Source organism: Nerophis lumbriciformis, linkage group LG10, assembly GCF_033978685.3.
Source record: "Nerophis lumbriciformis linkage group LG10, RoL_Nlum_v2.1, whole genome shotgun sequence".
NCBI lineage: Eukaryota > Metazoa > Chordata > Actinopteri > Syngnathiformes > Syngnathidae > Nerophis > Nerophis lumbriciformis.
This window is the reverse complement of record NC_084557.2, coordinates 40,330,262-40,347,124: the sequence shown is the minus strand read 5'-3', so window position 1 is coordinate 40,347,124 and position 16,863 is coordinate 40,330,262. Positions and strand designations below refer to the sequence as shown.

Below are 16,863 nucleotides of genomic sequence, written 5' to 3'. Positions count from 1 at the left end.
TGAACCCTCACGGTGTCTCTGTGGCGCAATCGGTTAGCGCGTTCGGCTGTTAACCGAAAGGTTGGTGGTTCAAGCCCACCCAGGGACGTGGCCCTTTTTGACTGCAGGACCACAGATTCATGACTAAAACAAAAAAATGGAACTTTGGGTCGAATCACAGGCTAAAAATCATGATTCGCCTTAACTCAATAGTTTTCTAGACTGAGGACCACCAGATAGCCCGTGTACCCCTAACTTATACAGTATATTTTGTATGAAAGGTTTAAAAAAAAAAAAAATCAACCGGTCCTATATATACTGTATCTTGTTATTCTGCAATACCAAAATATTCAAATAATACATGAGTTTATTTGTCTGTGTTTGTATTTTAAATGTAGAGTGAGTAGGGCGGCCATGCTACTGCCATTAATAAAGTACACTACATTGTGTTGGCTCAATGTGGATTTAAAAACGTTTCAAATTTGTGGAAAAATTGCGGGTGGAATTTAAATAGGAAATATATTCAACCGAACATTTCACAGCCCACCTGTTATGGACTGATGGCCTTGTTTAGCAATTAAGCAAGTCTCTGTGGCCCAATCGGTTAGCGCGTTCGGCTGTTAACCGAAAGGTTGGTGGTTCAAGCCCACCCAGGGACGAAGTTTTTCTAATGCAGGACTTCGGTTTAGACTGAGAACCACAGGTTCAGTCCTAAAACAAAAAAAATGAAACTTGGAATCACGTGGAATCACCACTAATCGGTCAAAGGCTAAAAATCATTATTCGCCATAACACAATAGACTACCAGACCGAGGACCACCAGATAGATTGTGTACCCCTAATTTATACAGTATATATTCTGTATGAAAGTTTTTTTTTTTAATCAATCAATTGGTCCTATATTTACCTTGTTATTGTGCAATACCAAGATATTCAAAAAATACAAACGTTTATTTATTTAATTGCAGGTGGAATTTAAGTAAGAAATATGATTAACCGAACGTTTCACAGCCCACCTGTTGTGGACTGATGGCCTTGTCTGCCAAGTAAACAAGTCTCTGTGGCGCAATCGGTTAGCGCGTTCAGCTGTTAACCGAAAGGTTAGTGGAAAAATTGCAGGTGGAATTTAAGTAAGAAATATATTCAACCGAACATTTCACAGCCCACCTGTTGTGGACTGATGGCCTTGTCTGCCAAGTAAACAAGTCTCTGTGGCGCAATAGGTTAGCGCGTTCAGCTGTTAACCGAAAGGTTAGTGGTTCAAGCCCACCCAGGGAAGTACTTATGCGGTCCTCTCCAAGGTTTCTCATAGTCATTCACATCGACGTCCCACTGGGTTGTGAGTTTTTCCTTGCCCTTATGTGGGCTCTGTACCGAGGATGTCGTTGTGGCTTGTGCAGCCCTTTGAGACACTTGTGATTTAGGGCTATATAAATAAACATTGATTGATTGATGATTGATTGAGGTGGAATTTAAGTAAGAAATATGATTAACCGAATGTTTCACAGCCCACCTGTTGTGGACTGATGGCCTTGTCTGGCAATTTAACAAGTCTCCGAATATTCGTGTAAACTTGAACCCTCACGGTGTCTCTGTGGCGCAATCGGTTAGCGCATTCGGCTGTTAACCGAAAGGTTGGTGGTTCAAGCCCACCCAGGGACGTGGCCCTTTTTGACTGCAGGACCACAGATTCATGACTAAAACAAAAAAATGAAACTTTGGGTCGAATCACAGGCTAAAAATCATGATTCGCCTTAACTCAATAGTTTTCTAGACTGAGGACCACCAGATAGCCCGTGTACCCCTAACTTATACAGTATATTTTGTATGAAAGGTTTAAGAAAAAAAAAAATCAACCGGTCCTATATATACTGTATCTTGTTATTCTGCAATACCAAAATATTCAAATAATACATGAGTTTATTTGTCTGTGTTTGTATTTTAAATGTAGAGTGAGTAGGGCGGCCATGCTACTGCCATTAATAAAGTACACTACATTGTGTTGGCTCAATGTGGATTTAAAAACGTTTCAAATTTGTGGAAAAATTGCGGGTGGAATTTAAATAGGAAATATATTCAACCGAACATTTCACAGCCCACCTGTTGTGGACTGATGGCCTTGTTTAGCAATTAAGCAAGTCTCTGTGGCCCAATCGGTTAGCGCGTTCGGCTGTTAACCGAAAGGTTGGTGGTTCAAGCCCACCCAGGGACGAAGTTTTTCTAATGCAGGACTTCGGTTTAGACTGAGAACCACAGGTTCAGTCCTAAAACAAAAAAAATGAAACTTGGAATCACGTGGAATCACCACTAATCGGTCAAAGGCTAAAAATCATTATTCGCCATAACACAATAGACTACCAGACCGAGGACCACCAGATAGATTGTGTACCCCTAATTTATACAGTATATATTCTGTATGAAAGTTTTTTTTTTTAATCAATCAATTGGTCCTATATTTACCTTGTTATTGTGCAATACCAAGATATTCAAAAAATACAAACGTTTATTTATTTAATTGCAGGTGGAATTTAAGTAAGAAATATGATTAACCGAACGTTTCACAGCCCACCTGTTGTGGACTGATGGCCTTGTCTGCCAAGTAAACAAGTCTCTGTGGCGCAATCGGTTAGCGCGTTCAGCTGTTAACCGAAAGGTTAGTGGAAAAATTGCAGGTGGAATTTAAGTAAGAAATATATTCAACCGAACATTTCACAGCCCACCTGTGGTGGACTGATGGCCTTGTCTGCCAAGTAAACAAGTCTCTGTGGCGCAATCGGTTAGCGCGTTCAGCTGTTAACCGAAAGGTTAGTGGTTCAAGCCCACCCAGGGAAGTACTTATGCGGTCCTCTCCAAGGTTTCTCATAGTCATTCACATCGACGTCCCACTGGGTTGTGAGTTTTTCCTTGCCCTTATGTGGGCTCCTTACCGAGGATGTCGTTGTGGCTTGTGCAGCCCTTTGAGACACTTGTGATTTAGGGCTATATAAATAAACATTGATTGATTGATGATTGATTGAGGTGGAATTTAAGTAAGAAATATGATTAACCGAATGTTTCACAGCCCACCTGTTGTGGACTGATGGCCTTGTCTGGCAATTTAACAAGTCTCCGAATATTCGTGTAAACTTGAAACCTCACGGTGTCTCTGTGGCGCAATCGGTTAGCGCGTTCGGCTGTTAACCGAAAGGTTGGTGGTTCAAGCCCACCCAGGGACGTGGCCCTTTTTGACTGCAGGACCACAGATTCATGACTAAAACAAAAAAATTAAACTTTGGGTCGAATCACAGGCTAAAAACCATGATTCGCCTTAACTCAATAGTTTTCTAGACTGAGGACCACCAGATAGACTGTATACCCCTAAGGGACGGAGTGTTTTTTGACTGCAGGACTTCGGTTTAGACTGAGAACCACAGGTTCAGGGCTAAAACAAAAAAATTTAACTTGGGGTGAAATCACCACTAATCGGTCAAAGGCTAAAAATCATGATTCGCCATAACTCAATAGTCTTCCAGACCGAGGACCACCAGATAGACTGTATACCCCTAACTTATACAGTATATTTTGTATGAAAGTTGTTTTTTTTATAAATCAATTGGTCCTATATATATACCTTGTTATTGTGCAATACCAAGATATTCAAATAATACAAAAGTTTATTTATTTAATTGCAGGTGGAATTTAAGTAAGAAATATGATTGACCGAACGTTTCACAGCCCACCTGTTGTGGACTGATGGCCTTGTGTGCTGGTTAAACAGGTCTCTGTGGCGCAATCGGTCAGCGCGTTCGGCTGTTAACCAAAAGGTTGGTGGTTCAAGCCCACCCAGGGACGAAGTGTTTTTTACTGCAGGACTAAGGTTTAGACTGAGAACCACAGGTTCAGGCCTAAAACAAAAAAAAATGAAACTTGGGGTGGAATCACCACTAATCGGTCAAAAGCTAAAAATCATGATTCGCCATAACTCAATAGTCTCCAGACCGAGGACCACCACACAGACTGTGTACCCCTAACTTATGCAGTATATTTTGTGTGAAAGTTTTTGTTTTTTTTATAAATCAATTGGTCCTATATATATACCTTGTTATTGTGCAATACCAAGATATTCAAATAATACACAAGTTGATTTATGTAATTGCAGGTGGAATTTAAGTAAGAAATATGATTGACCGAACGTTTCACAGCCCACCTGTTGTGGACTGATGGACTTGTCTGGCAATTAAACAAGTCTCTGTGGCGCAATTGGTTAGCGCGTTCGGCTGTTAACCGAAAGGTTGGTGGTTCAAGCCCACCCAGGGACTAAAGTTTTTTTAATGCAGGACTTCGGTTTAGACTGAGAACCACAGGTTTGGCCTCAGAGAGTATGGGGTATCGGACTGTCTGATTGTGGCGGTCCGCTCCCTGTACGATCAGTGTCAGAGCTTGGTCCGCATTGCCGGCAGTAAGTCGGACACGTTTCCAGTGAGGGTTGGACTCCGCCAAGGCTGCCCTTTGTCACCGATTCTGTTCATAACTTTTATGGACATCCCAACAACGAAGTGGCTGAGGAGGGGAAAGTCTGGGCTTCCCTGCTTAGGCTGCTGCCCTCGCGACCCGACCTCCGATAAGCGGAAGAAGATGGATGGATGGATGGAATATGATTAACCGAACGTTTCACAGCCCACCTGTTGTGGACTGAAGGCCTTGTCTACCAATTATACAAGTCTCTGTGGCGCAATTGGTTAGCGCGTTCGGCTGTTAACCGAAAGGTTGGTGGTTCAAGCCCACCCAGGGACGTGGCCCTTTTTAACTGCAGAACCACAGGTTCATGACTAAAACAAAAAAATTAAACTTTGGGTCGAATCCCAGACTAAAAATCATGATTCGCCATAACTCAATAGTTTTCTAGACTGAGGACCATCAGATAGACCGTGTACCCCTAACTTATACAGTATATTTTGTATGAAAGGTTTAAAAAAAAAAAAATCAACCGGTCCTATATATATATCTTGTTATTCTGCAATACCAAGATATTCAAATCATGCATGAGTTTATTTATCTGTGTTTGTATTTTAAATGTGGATTGAGTAGGGTGGCCATGCTACTGCCATTTATAAACTACACTACATTGTGTTGGCTCAATGTGGATTTAAAAACGTTTCAAATTTGTGGAAAAATTGCGGGTGGAATTTAAGTAAGAAATATATTCAACTGAACATTTCACAGTCCACCTGTTGTGGACTGATGGCCTTGTCGAAAAAATTAAACAAGTCTCTGTGGCGCAATCGGTTAGCGCGTTCGGCTGTTAACCGAAAACACCACTAATCGGTCAAAAGCTAAAAATCCATCCATCCATCCATTTTCTACCGCTTATTCCCTTCGGGGTCGCGGGGGGCGCTGGAGCCTATCTCAGCTACAATCGGGGTACACCCTGGACAAGTCGCCAACTCATCGCAGTAAGTAAGAAATATGATTAACCGAACGTTTCACAGCCCACCTGTTGTGGACTGATGGCCTTGTCTGCAAAAGCAATCGGTCAGCGCGTTCGGCTGTTAATCGAAAGGTTGGTGGTTCAAGCCCACCCAGGGACGAAGTGTTTTTTGACTGCAGGACTTAGGTTTAGACTGAGAACCACAGGTTCAGGCCTAAAACAAAAAAATTTAACTTGGGGTGAAATCACCACTAATCGGCCAAAAGCTAAAAATCATGATTCGCCATAACTCAATAGTCTTCCAGACCGAGGACCACCAGATAGACTGTGTACCCCTAACTTATACAGTATATTTTGTATGAAAGTTTTTTTGTTTTTTTTTATAAATCAATTGGTCCTATATATACCTTGTTATTGTGCAATACCAAGATACATGATTTATTTAATTGCAGGTGGTATTTAAGTAAGAAATATGATTGACCGAACGTTTCACAGCCCACCTGTTGTGGACTGATGGACTTGTCAGGCAATTAAACATGTCTCTGTGGTGCAATCGGTTAGCGCGTTCGGCTGTATATGAAAGGTTGGTGGTTCAAGCCCACCCAGGGACGAAGTTTTTTTAATGCAGGACTTCGGTTTAGACTGAGAACCACAGGTTCAGGCCGAAAACCAAAAAGATAAACTTGGGGTGGAATCACCACTAATCGGTAAAAAGCTAAAAATCCATCCATCCATCCATCCATTTTCTACCACTTATTCCCTTCGGGGTCGCGGGGGGCGCTGGAGCCTATCTCAGCTACAATCGGGCGGAAGGCGGGGTACACCCTGGACAAGTCGCCACCTCATTGCAGTAAGTAAGAAATATGATTAACCGAACGTTTCACAGCCCACCCAAGGACGACTTGTTCCTTGACTGCAGGATTTAGGTTTAGACTGAACACCACAGGTTCAGGCCTAAGACCAAAAAAAAATCTCACTTGGGGTCAAATCACCACAGGCTAAAAATGATGATTCATAACTCAATAGCTTTCCAGAAAGACCCTGTCCCCAAACTTATACAGCTGCGCTGTTTATAAAAAAAATTAAAAATTAAAAAAAAAAAAAAAAAAAAAAAAAATGTAAATAAAAAAAATTGCCTCTGCGCATGCGCATAGCATAGATCCAACAAATCAATGACTAAATTAATCGCCAACTATTTTTATAATCGATTTTAATCGATTTAATAATATATATATAATAGTATATATGTATACAGTGCGGCTGTATACGTTAGGGGGACATATATATATATATATATTGTATATATATATATAGTATATATATATATGTTTGGCTCAGCCGGACCGGAGCAGGAGGGGATAGAAAGAGAAACAAAGGAAGACAGAGGGGGAAATTGCGGGGACGAGAGGGGGATAAGACAGAGAGACAACAACAACAACAACAACAACAACAGAACAGCATCAGCAAATACAATATGAAAATATCAATAGAAATAGCATCATTGATAATGAATAATAATACTAATAATGATCTCTATTATTAATAATACAATTGTTTCAAATGCAACAATACACATATGTAATGATAACTTGAATTACAAAAGAAAACAGATAAATGGAAAGGAAGAAGGAAAAGTGAACTATATTAACCTTGTAGATTGTTATAGTACCAATAGGTTAAGCACGCTGTGTTTTAACCAGTTTCTTCTGGGGGGAACAATGTTTATATATGTTTGATGAAACGTGATTATATGCATGTGTGCTTGCGTATGTACAGCATGTGTATATGTATGTTTGTATGGGGTATGTGTGTGTGGATGTATGTACCATGTGTGTGCATATATGTACTGTATTTGTGTATGTATGTACTGTATTTGTGTATGAATGTGGGAGCATAGGTACGTATGTATGTGGGTAAGTACCACAATGAATGAATGAATATACTGTACATTATAATGTACAAATACTTGTGTGTATGTGAGGATGTGTATGTATTTGTATGTACAATATATTAGTCTCCCAGTGTGTGCGGGAGCCAAAGTACGGCCCCAGCCGCTCTGAGAGCCCAACCCAAAACAGTATGTGCGGTAATATTAAAATGATATAGTAAATTAATATTGATTGATTTCAGCAAAGGTAAATGTTCCTTTGCTGAAATCATCAAATCACCAAGTCACATATTTGCAGCTAAAACAATAACAAGCAGAGGTACAGTACTGTCGTAAAAAAAGGGTGCAGCTGGTGCTTGGGGTAGAAGATGACCAAAGTACTTACACATCCTTGGAGGCTTCAGCTGGCCCTGAAAGTGTAGAAAAAGAGCTTGTTAATCTTTATGATTAAAGTTAATTGGCCTATGTTCTAATTAAACCAATCAGGTGACTGGATTTATTTGTAATGTAGTCAACATCAAATTAGAGTGAATACAAAGTTTGCATGATCCATCCATCCATTTTCTACCGCTTGTACCTTATACTGTATCTAAATTGGTCCTAAAATACATTTCTAATGAAGTAAATCATTAACAAACAGGCGGTGTATAACTTATTACAGATATTTCATAATCATATTAAACAATGTGCAATTTAATTTGTTGCCGGTAGTTTATTTCATTTATACATTTTTGATTATTTATATTTTATCATTTTCCTATTTTTTAGTTTTTCAGGCGTTGGAGTTACACTGTACATTAACGCACATCTACAGTCTCCATTTCCATACTGCCCTTAGTCTCCTTTTGACTAAAACATGTCTCCTTACAGTAGCCAACAGCTGAAGTGAAGTGAAGTGAATTAAATTTATATAGCGCCTTTTCTCTAGTGACTCAAAGCGCTTTATGTATGTAACAATATCTAAGTTACATTTAAACCAGTGTGGGTGGCACTAGGAGCAGGTGGGTAAAGTGTCTTGCCCAAGGACACAACGACAGTGACTAGGATGGCGGAAGCGGGGATCGAACCTGGAACCCTCAAGTTGCTGGCACGGACACTCTACCAACCGAGCTATACCGCTATACCAAATGCTACTATATCAGGGGTCCCCAATTTACGGCCCGCGGGCCAAATATGACCCACGGAAAATCCCAAGTTAAAAAAAAAAAATATATATATATATATATATATATATATATATATATATAATTTTTTTATTTTTTTTATTTTGTATTCTTTTTTTTTATTATTATAATTTTTAAAAATCCGTCTAAAAATGTGTTTTCCCATCGATAACGTCACATCATTGCGCCGCAGTGTCGGGCGAGCGCGCGGGAAGTGCGCGCTCTTTCAGTCAATTAGTGCACGAGGAATGATATATATATATATATATATATATATGTGTATACATATATATGTATATATATATATATACACACACACACACACAGCTCGGCCCCTGGCCAAATTATTTTAACCGAATGCGGCCCCCCGAGTCAAAAAGTTTGGGGACCCCTGTACTATATTATTCTCCGCAGTGTCCAGTTTTTTGCCACGTTCCCTTTTCTTACTGCACTCAGTCTCCTTTTGGAGGAAATGTGTCTCTTACAATGGCCCACAGTTAAATGCCACTGTGTTACACATCCACAGTCTCCGCTTTGCTCTAGCACTACCCTTTTCTATTGCCCTCAGTCTCCTTTTGAATCAAATGGGTCTCCGAATCCTCCTAAAATCCGAACTCCTGTATGGCATGCATTTTTAACTCATCTTGGCTATTTGGTCTCTTTGGAAGACTCAACCTTTTTAGATGTGTTTTCAGCCATCTTGCATCCAACATGTGGTGTGGTATACTCCTTATACACCACTAGGTGGCAGTACAGTGTCCACGTAAGTGGAAACCAGGTAAAATGTTGGATTGTGGTCTATAAAAAAGTGATGTCCATCTATGTGGAGGCCAGGTCCTAGGAGGTCAAAGTAGCCAACACTTAAATGCTACAGTATTGTACCACAGTCAGGCCCCAGGGCATAGAAGGTTTTGGGGTTGCCCCCAAACATCACCCTGCCCCGAAAACACCGTGATTTTACTCAACAGAACAGCAAAAACGCCAAAAAGAAAAATTAATTTTAAAAACAATTTTGTCCATGGATACGTCTCCTTCGTGAAGATCGCAAGATTCCTCGTGCTTGTAGCTCAGTGGTCAGCTCGCTTACCTCTCACGCCGGCGAGCTGGGTTAGCGCCCCACTCGGAGCATTAGGAAAAATCAACGTAGCCGAGAGAGAGAGAGAGAGTACACAGTCGCGACACCAAGCAGAACTGTCTGGGATTAAACACCAATCGTTGTATTCTGCCGTCAAAATCGGGTCACCCATTGGGGCTCCCTGTTTATTAAGTCCAGAGTAGGGTTGTACGGTATACCGGTACTAGTAAAGTACCGCGATACTAATGAACCATATTCGGTACTATACCGCCTCTGAAAAGTACCGGTCCCCCCAGCCCCCCTTTTTTTTTAACGTGACATTGCTGGTTTTACGAGCAGAGGAGCATGTTCGGCAGCGCACAATCACGAGTACTTAGAAGCAGACACAGTGTGGAGACAGAAAAGGGAGAATGGACGCATTTTGGCTTAAAAACTAACGATAAAAGTGAAGTATAACACTGAGACGCCCTCAGGAAGAGGGGTTTTAAAACATGACTAGCAGCTAACATCAATGTTCACAATTCAAAACAATCAGTGTTTTAGCTACTTCTAAATCACTAATCCTTGTCTCCATGGCGACAAATAAGGTATGTTTCTTACAAGTATTATTATCATTGGAGGAGGAGGAATAGCTAAACATGCTTCACTACACACCGTAGGAGGATACAATAGCTCACCGGCGTCACAATGTAAACAAACGCCATGGGTGGATCTACACCTGACATCCACTGTAATGATACTAAGTACAGAAGTGTATCGAGTAGATACTACATCGATATTTTTTAGCATCACAAAATCTTGTTTCCTTTTAAAAAAATTCATATTATGTTTATAAACTCAGTAAATACGTCCCTGGACACGTGAGGACTTTAAATATGACCAATGTATGATCCTGTAACTACTTGGTATCGCATCGATACCTACATTTGTGGTATCATCCAAAACTAATGTAAAGTATCCAAACAACAGAAGAATAAGTGATTATTACATTTTAACAGAAGTGTAGATAGAACATGTTAAAACAGAAAATAAGCAGATATTAACAGTAAATGAACAAGTAGATTAATAATCCATTTTCTACTGCTTGCCCCTCATAATTTTGACAAAATAATAGAATGATAAATGACACAATATGTTACTGCATACGTCAGCAGACTAATTAGGAGCCTTTGTTTGTTTACTTACAACTAAAATACAAGTTGTCTAGTATGTTCACTAGGACAAAATTGCAATGAGAAACATATGTTTAATGTACCCTAATATTTTTTGTTAAAATGAAACAAATAATGCCATTTTTGTGGTCCCCTTTCTTTAGAAAAGTATTGAAATACATTTTGGTGTCGGTACCAAAATATTGGGACAACCCTAGTCCAGAGTCTCCAGTTTTCTGTTGCCCTTTTTTTCCCTACTGCCTCCAGTAGGATAAATGTGTCTTCTTATTGTGGCCAAAATAGCCAAGGAGTAAACACAAGAAACCCTCAATCTCCTTCATTGTTGTTGTTTGTTAGCATGTCTCCTTCTAGCGCAGACCTGGGCAAAATACGGCCCGTGGGCCACATGCGGCCCATTAAGATTTTCAATCCGGCCCGCCGGACGTTCAACATAATTTTTTTAGACCTTTAACATCAAAACTGTAGCCGCCATTATTATGGTTGAAATCTGCGCATTTGGGTGTTATAGGAGTTATTAGGGTAATCTACGTCACAGCAGTGTCAGAAACAGATGCGGTGGCAAATTTTTACAACACATTTCAGCATAAAATTGAGAATATATCATACATGTTTATTACCCCTTGTTTGTTACATTTTTGTTGTGTTTTGCTTGATTGTAAAATATACACAACTATCGAGGAGCTGGTCTGAGAAGCAAAAGATGTTCATATGTTAATATTCAGTGTTTTATTGTTCATAGTTCATCCATCCATCCATCCATCCATCCATCTTCTTCCGCTTATCCGAGGTCAACCCCGCCAAGGTTTCTCATCGTATCCCATTGGGTTGAGTTTTTTCTTGCCCTGATGTGGGATCTGAGATGTCGTTGTGGCTTGTACAGCCCTTTGAGACACTTGTGATTAAGGGCTATATGAATAAACTCTGAATTTGACCCCAGACACATTTTCTTCTCTCAATGTGGCCACCGAGTCCAAATATTTAAACTTAAAGTACCAATGATTGTCACACACACACTAGGTGTGGTGAAATGTGTCCTCTGCATTTGACCCATCCCCTTGTTCACCCCCTGGGAGGTGAGGGGAGCAGTGGGCAGCAGCGGTGCCGCGCCCGGGAATCATTTTTGGTGATTTTGCCCAGCTCTGTTCTAGCATGTGCATTTAATGCATTGTGGTTTTTGCATTTTTTTTCCGCGAGACTGTTCTGCAGTGAAAAACCGACTATACCGTCTGTGGAATTTTCAACTCGCAAAAACAATGAGCCAGCACGAGGTGATTTAGGGATGTTCTGAGGAGGCAGAGACCTCGTGGACCTGGAGGTAAATCTCCCGAAGTTGGTTTCACCTCAGTTACGCAGCAGACAATGGAGTTGTTCTGCGGTGGATTTGATAGGGGGTGTTATCTGTCACTACCTTGCTGTACCATGAGGGCTATAATCCTTGTGCCGTGGGCTCCATTACATGCAGGACATTGGGAAAAGAGTAAAAAAGAAAACAGAAAAATGGCATCTGTGGGGACCACTGTGACTTTCCCTTCTTTGCGTCCAAACGATGTTTGAGAAGTCTGCTGACATGACACAGGGCTCCATTCAGAGGCCACACAAAAGCTCATTCATGTCCCAGGATCTTATCTGCTTCAACAAGAGCGGGGATGCGCAGAGGCGGTCACTTGAGTTCGCTGCCTTGAAATTGGGGAGGGACAAAAAAATGCTGCGCCTGACTTGACTGTGATTTGATATAGTTGCTGCGAGTAAACAGCTTGGCCTGGAAAACTGTCACTGTGTTGTGACAAAGTTTGGAGGTAGCTTCTTCCCTTGTGCCTCTGCATGCGCTTTAGAATGTTGGCGTGTCATTCAGAATCAGAATCAGAATCAGAAATACTTAATCCCCGATGGGAAATTCAAATTTTCAGCACAATCCCATTTAAGATTAGACAAACATTACAGGGAGACAGAACAGGATCGCTGACGGGTCTGCCAACTTCCGGCGCCCCTTACAAAAAAGGTGAGATACAGGTAAACAATGGGGAGGGGGAGAAAAAAAATAAACGGTCTAAGCCTGGGCCCCTGGAGAGGGGGTCCAGACTGAGGCCAAGGGAAAAAACAAGTCATAGCCATAGCACACATCCCTCTTACATGTGTGTAAGAGGGAAACATCAAAGAACACAAAGGACATTAAAGACATTAAAAGAGCAGAGCTGATGCAACCAGCCACTTCTACATACAGCTATGAATAAAAAGTAAAAGAAACATATACACTGTGGTGGCCTCTGCGGTGTTCCGCGCCGTCGTCTGCTGGGGTGGAGGGAGCATGGCCAGAGACAGGAGCAGACCCAACAAAGCAACCAAGAGAGCCGACGCCACTAACTCGGCCAGTGTCCAGTCCGCATGGATGAGCGAGGATGCGTCTAAGGAGACTGAGGTGTCTGATACCTGCTCATTCAGCCAAGACACTGTGAAGCCTGACCGTCCCGGCGCTCAGTGCTATCTCCGCAGCCCTGTCTCTTCATCAGCATCTCCTCCAGTCTCTCCAAATGGACTCTGGTGTGGCAGAGACCCAGTAGCTGTTCTCTATGGCCAAAAGGCTCCCGGGAGGCAGATCCAGAAGTCCACAAAAAAGCACCCCCAACTAGGGTTGTACGGTATACAGTCTACAGTATACCGCGATACTAATGAATCATATTCGGTACTATACCGCCTCTAAAAAGTACCGGTCCACCACCCCTCCGCCACCTCGTTGTCGTCACGTGGTGACATTGTTGGTTTTACGAGCAGACAAGCGTGTTAGGCAGTGCACAGTCGCGGAGTACTTACAAGCAGACACAGTGTGTAGACAGAAAAGGGAGAACGGACACATTTTGGCTTAAAAACTAAAGATAAAGGTGAAGCTATAACATTCAGTCACGCTCGGATGGGCATGGCACAGCCAAACGAGACTGCCGACCTCACAAATCGACTCCAACATCTTGTACAGAAAAGTCTGAAGCCGCTATAGCTGCCAACTGTTCATCATTTTCGCCAGTTGTCACGCCCTGCAGACGGAATGGCCATTTGGCCAAATACTTTTGTCCACGTCTGGAGCATGACCTCGCCACTGCTGTCACCATCTAAGCAGTGTTGGTTGTATTTGTGCTGCAAGGTGTCTAAAGTAGCACAGCATGTTATTCAACTGGCAGCCTGGGGGCCAAATCAGGCCGCCAGGCCCCCCGAGTTCAGTTCAAAACGTGGGAGGCAAACATTTTTGCAGCAAATTCCTAAAAACACTAGAGTGCTCCTGTTGTGTAGAGGAACTTAGACCACTGTAAAGACGTTGCCACTTTAATCCTGCCAGCAAACAGAACATTGCAGTCCTAACTTGTGAGTTACATAACTGAGGCGTTCCTCAAGGCACCCCTTTAAGTCCTCTTCTTTTTGGCAGCATTTTTTTGGTAATGTGATTTATGTAAGTAAGGTGTTTCTTTAGCATGTTTACTTCACATGCAGTCAGTAGTCCTTTGTTCAATTTCTTCAGTTATACTAGTGGTATTCCTCAAGGTTCCGTTTAAGGTCCTCTCTTTTTTTATCATTTGGGTTATTACAATGGTGGCTTGTGAGCTCCGGTCAAACACTTGTGAGGGATTCACATTTGTGCAGAAGGTCCTTAAAAACAGGAGAGAGCTCATGTACAGTACATCCACAAATTATTCACAGCGCTTCACTTTTTCCACCTTTTGTTATGTTGCTGTCACGACGAGGGGGTTTTCGCAGCTTACTGCGAGGATTGTTCTCCCGGGATGCAAACAGACTTTCCCAGACAAAGGTAGCAGGTAGGAACATATTTATTCTTGACTCTCAAATAGGTGAAAACAAAAAGTTGCACAAGGCGAAGGCACAACTTAACGCAGGAAACAAAAGCTAACACTTAGCCTGAACTATGGACATGAAACAAAAAGTCGCTAACTTTGGCATAAATAAACAAAACTTACTTGGCAAGGCATGACGCAAACAATTGCATGACACGAGCAGCGTGAACTAAGCATAAAACAATCAGCATGAACTATGGTATCTCCAGAAAACAAGCAATGACGCAAGCCCGACTAACTGGCAAAGACAGGCTTAAATACTGGTCTCTTGATTAGAGACAGGTGTGAGACGAACTCAAGAGGCAGGTGAAAATCATAAGTCGTCATGGAAACAAAAACAAACAAGGGTGCACAAAAACAGGAACTATGGAGTCTTAAACTAACAGAAAATAACAAAAACATGATCCGGACCACGGATCATGACAGTTGCAGCCTCATTCCAAAATGGAATAAATCCATTTTTGTCCTCAAAACTCTACACACAATTCAAATGTATTAAAAAGCACAAAAAAATAAAATAAAAATAAATACATCAGTATTCACAGCCTTTGTTCAATACTTTGTTGATGCACCTTTGGCAGCAAATACAGCCTCAAGTCTTTTTGAATACCACGCCACAAGCTTGGCACACCTATCTTTGGTTGTAGTTGCCTTGAGGTGTTCTTTTAGTGCGGTTTTGAAGGAGGGTAGAGATGCACTTTCTTACACCTGTTGTTGGGAGTGCATTCCATATTGATGTGGCATAGAAGGAGAATGAGTCAAGACCTTTGTTGGATCAGAATCTGGGTTTAACGTGGTTTGTGGAGCTCCCCCTGGTGTTGTGGTTATGGCGGTCATGTACGTTATGGAAGTAGTTTGACAATACTTCGGTATCAGGGAGGTGTAGCGAATTTTATAGACTAGGCTCAGTGCAAGTTGTTTTACTCTGTCCCCCACCCATAGCCAGTCCACTTTGGAGAAGTGGGTAGGAGTGAGGTGTGATCTGTGGTGGAGGTCTAGAAGTAACCTGACTAGCTTGTTCTGGGATGTTTGGAGTCTAGATTTGAGGGTTTTGGAGGTGCTGGGGTACCAGGAGGTGCATGCATAATCGAAAAAGGGTTGAATGCTTTTGTTGAGGTGGCGACTTGTCTAGGGTGTACCCCGCCTTCCGCCCATGGGCAGCTGAGATAGACTCCAGCACCCCCCGCGACCCCAAAAGGGACAAGCGGTAGAAAACGGATGGATGGAGTTACAAACATGGCAGCTGTCAGTTTGAGCAAATAGGCTAGCCTAGCATGATGTCGCTGTTAGCATGTGAGTTAGCACTGTAGCGCACAAGGCTATGCTAGCGTTGGTAACGTGTATGGCATCTTTTACATTGCACAAGTGCAGTGTAAAAAAATAAAATAAAATAAAAATAAAAAAAAACAGGCTTTACTACACATCCTAAAATAAAGCATTCACATCTACAGGCATGGAAGCTGGATATTTTCTTCAGCAAATGGGCTATTGCTGCTAAAATGTGACCATGTTGGCACTGTGGTAACATGCCATTTTTGACAGAAATCTGCATCAAAAACATGGTAAAAGTATTTTTTATGAATGAAACCATAAGCGTGAACAAGAAGCCCCATGAAGAGGAAGGGGCAAATACGAGTGGCGAGCACTTCAAGTATTTTACAACAGAATTTGACACATTCCAACATGCCTGGCCCATTACTTTAGGACATCAGATATGATGGTGACATCAATAAACATCTATAACTGACAGAGCAGTGACAACACCAGCTCTGGTGCCGATACTCAAATTCCTAAAAAATTTTAAAAAAAAATTAAAAATAAATAAATACTCACCCCCTCCTGAGGTGCTGGCGGCCGACGAATTCCCACAACCCATTTTTGCATCGATGCAGCCACGGTCTGAACGTCAGACGCCCGCCGAGAAGAGGGAAGAGGATGAGCAACACATTAGGAGGAGGAGAGGGAAGGTCAAGGAAGCGTCTCCCACGGTTACGCTGCGAGTGAGGCAGTGATCACACAGAGAGGGGCTTTTATATATACATGTGGCGGGGGGCGGGGGGGCGGGAGATGCTTCACATGATTTCCCTACACCCTGACATGGTTGCCCTGGAAACCAGGAAGGTGGGGCGAGGGAAGGAGGCGGAGGATGTGACCAATAGGGAGCTTTCTTCGTACTGTATTATTATTATGTACAGTCATTTACAGCAAGTCTGAGCCTTGGAGAGAAACGTCTATAGCAGTGGTCCCCAACCACTGGTCCGGGGACATTTGCTACCGGGCCGCAGAGAAACATTAGATAATTTATAAACGACTGCATTGTCTCCGACTTAACTTTCGCCTGTC

The 16,863-nt window shown here is 42.0% G+C and overlaps 1 long non-coding RNA gene and 6 other non-coding genes across 7 annotated transcripts in view; 6 read left to right on the top strand and 1 right to left on the bottom strand.

Moving 5' to 3' along the window:
* Positions 1–16,474, bottom strand: part of LOC133612314 (uncharacterized) — a 48,090-nt gene extending 31,616 nt beyond the window's left edge. The window contains exons 1-2 of the long non-coding RNA XR_009816105.1: positions 16,354–16,474; positions 7,660–7,684 (exon numbers count right to left, since the gene is read on the bottom strand). This is a non-coding gene — a long non-coding RNA (uncharacterized lncRNA). The remainder of the gene's footprint in view (positions 1–7,659; positions 7,685–16,353) is intronic.
* Positions 15–88, top strand: trnan-guu (transfer RNA asparagine (anticodon GUU)). Its single transcript has one exon. It is a non-coding gene; the product is annotated as a tRNA-Asn (tRNA).
* On the top strand, positions 1,568–1,641 carry trnan-guu (transfer RNA asparagine (anticodon GUU)). The gene has a single exon. It is a non-coding gene; the product is annotated as a tRNA-Asn (tRNA).
* On the top strand, positions 3,121–3,194 carry trnan-guu (transfer RNA asparagine (anticodon GUU)). Its single transcript has one exon. It is a non-coding gene; the product is annotated as a tRNA-Asn (tRNA).
* trnan-guu (transfer RNA asparagine (anticodon GUU)) lies at positions 3,737–3,810 on the top strand. The gene has a single exon. It is a non-coding gene; the product is annotated as a tRNA-Asn (tRNA).
* Positions 4,204–4,277, top strand: trnan-guu (transfer RNA asparagine (anticodon GUU)). Its single transcript has one exon. It is a non-coding gene; the product is annotated as a tRNA-Asn (tRNA).
* Positions 4,679–4,752, top strand: trnan-guu (transfer RNA asparagine (anticodon GUU)). Its single transcript has one exon. It is a non-coding gene; the product is annotated as a tRNA-Asn (tRNA).
* Positions 16,475–16,863: the final 389 nt, after the last annotated feature.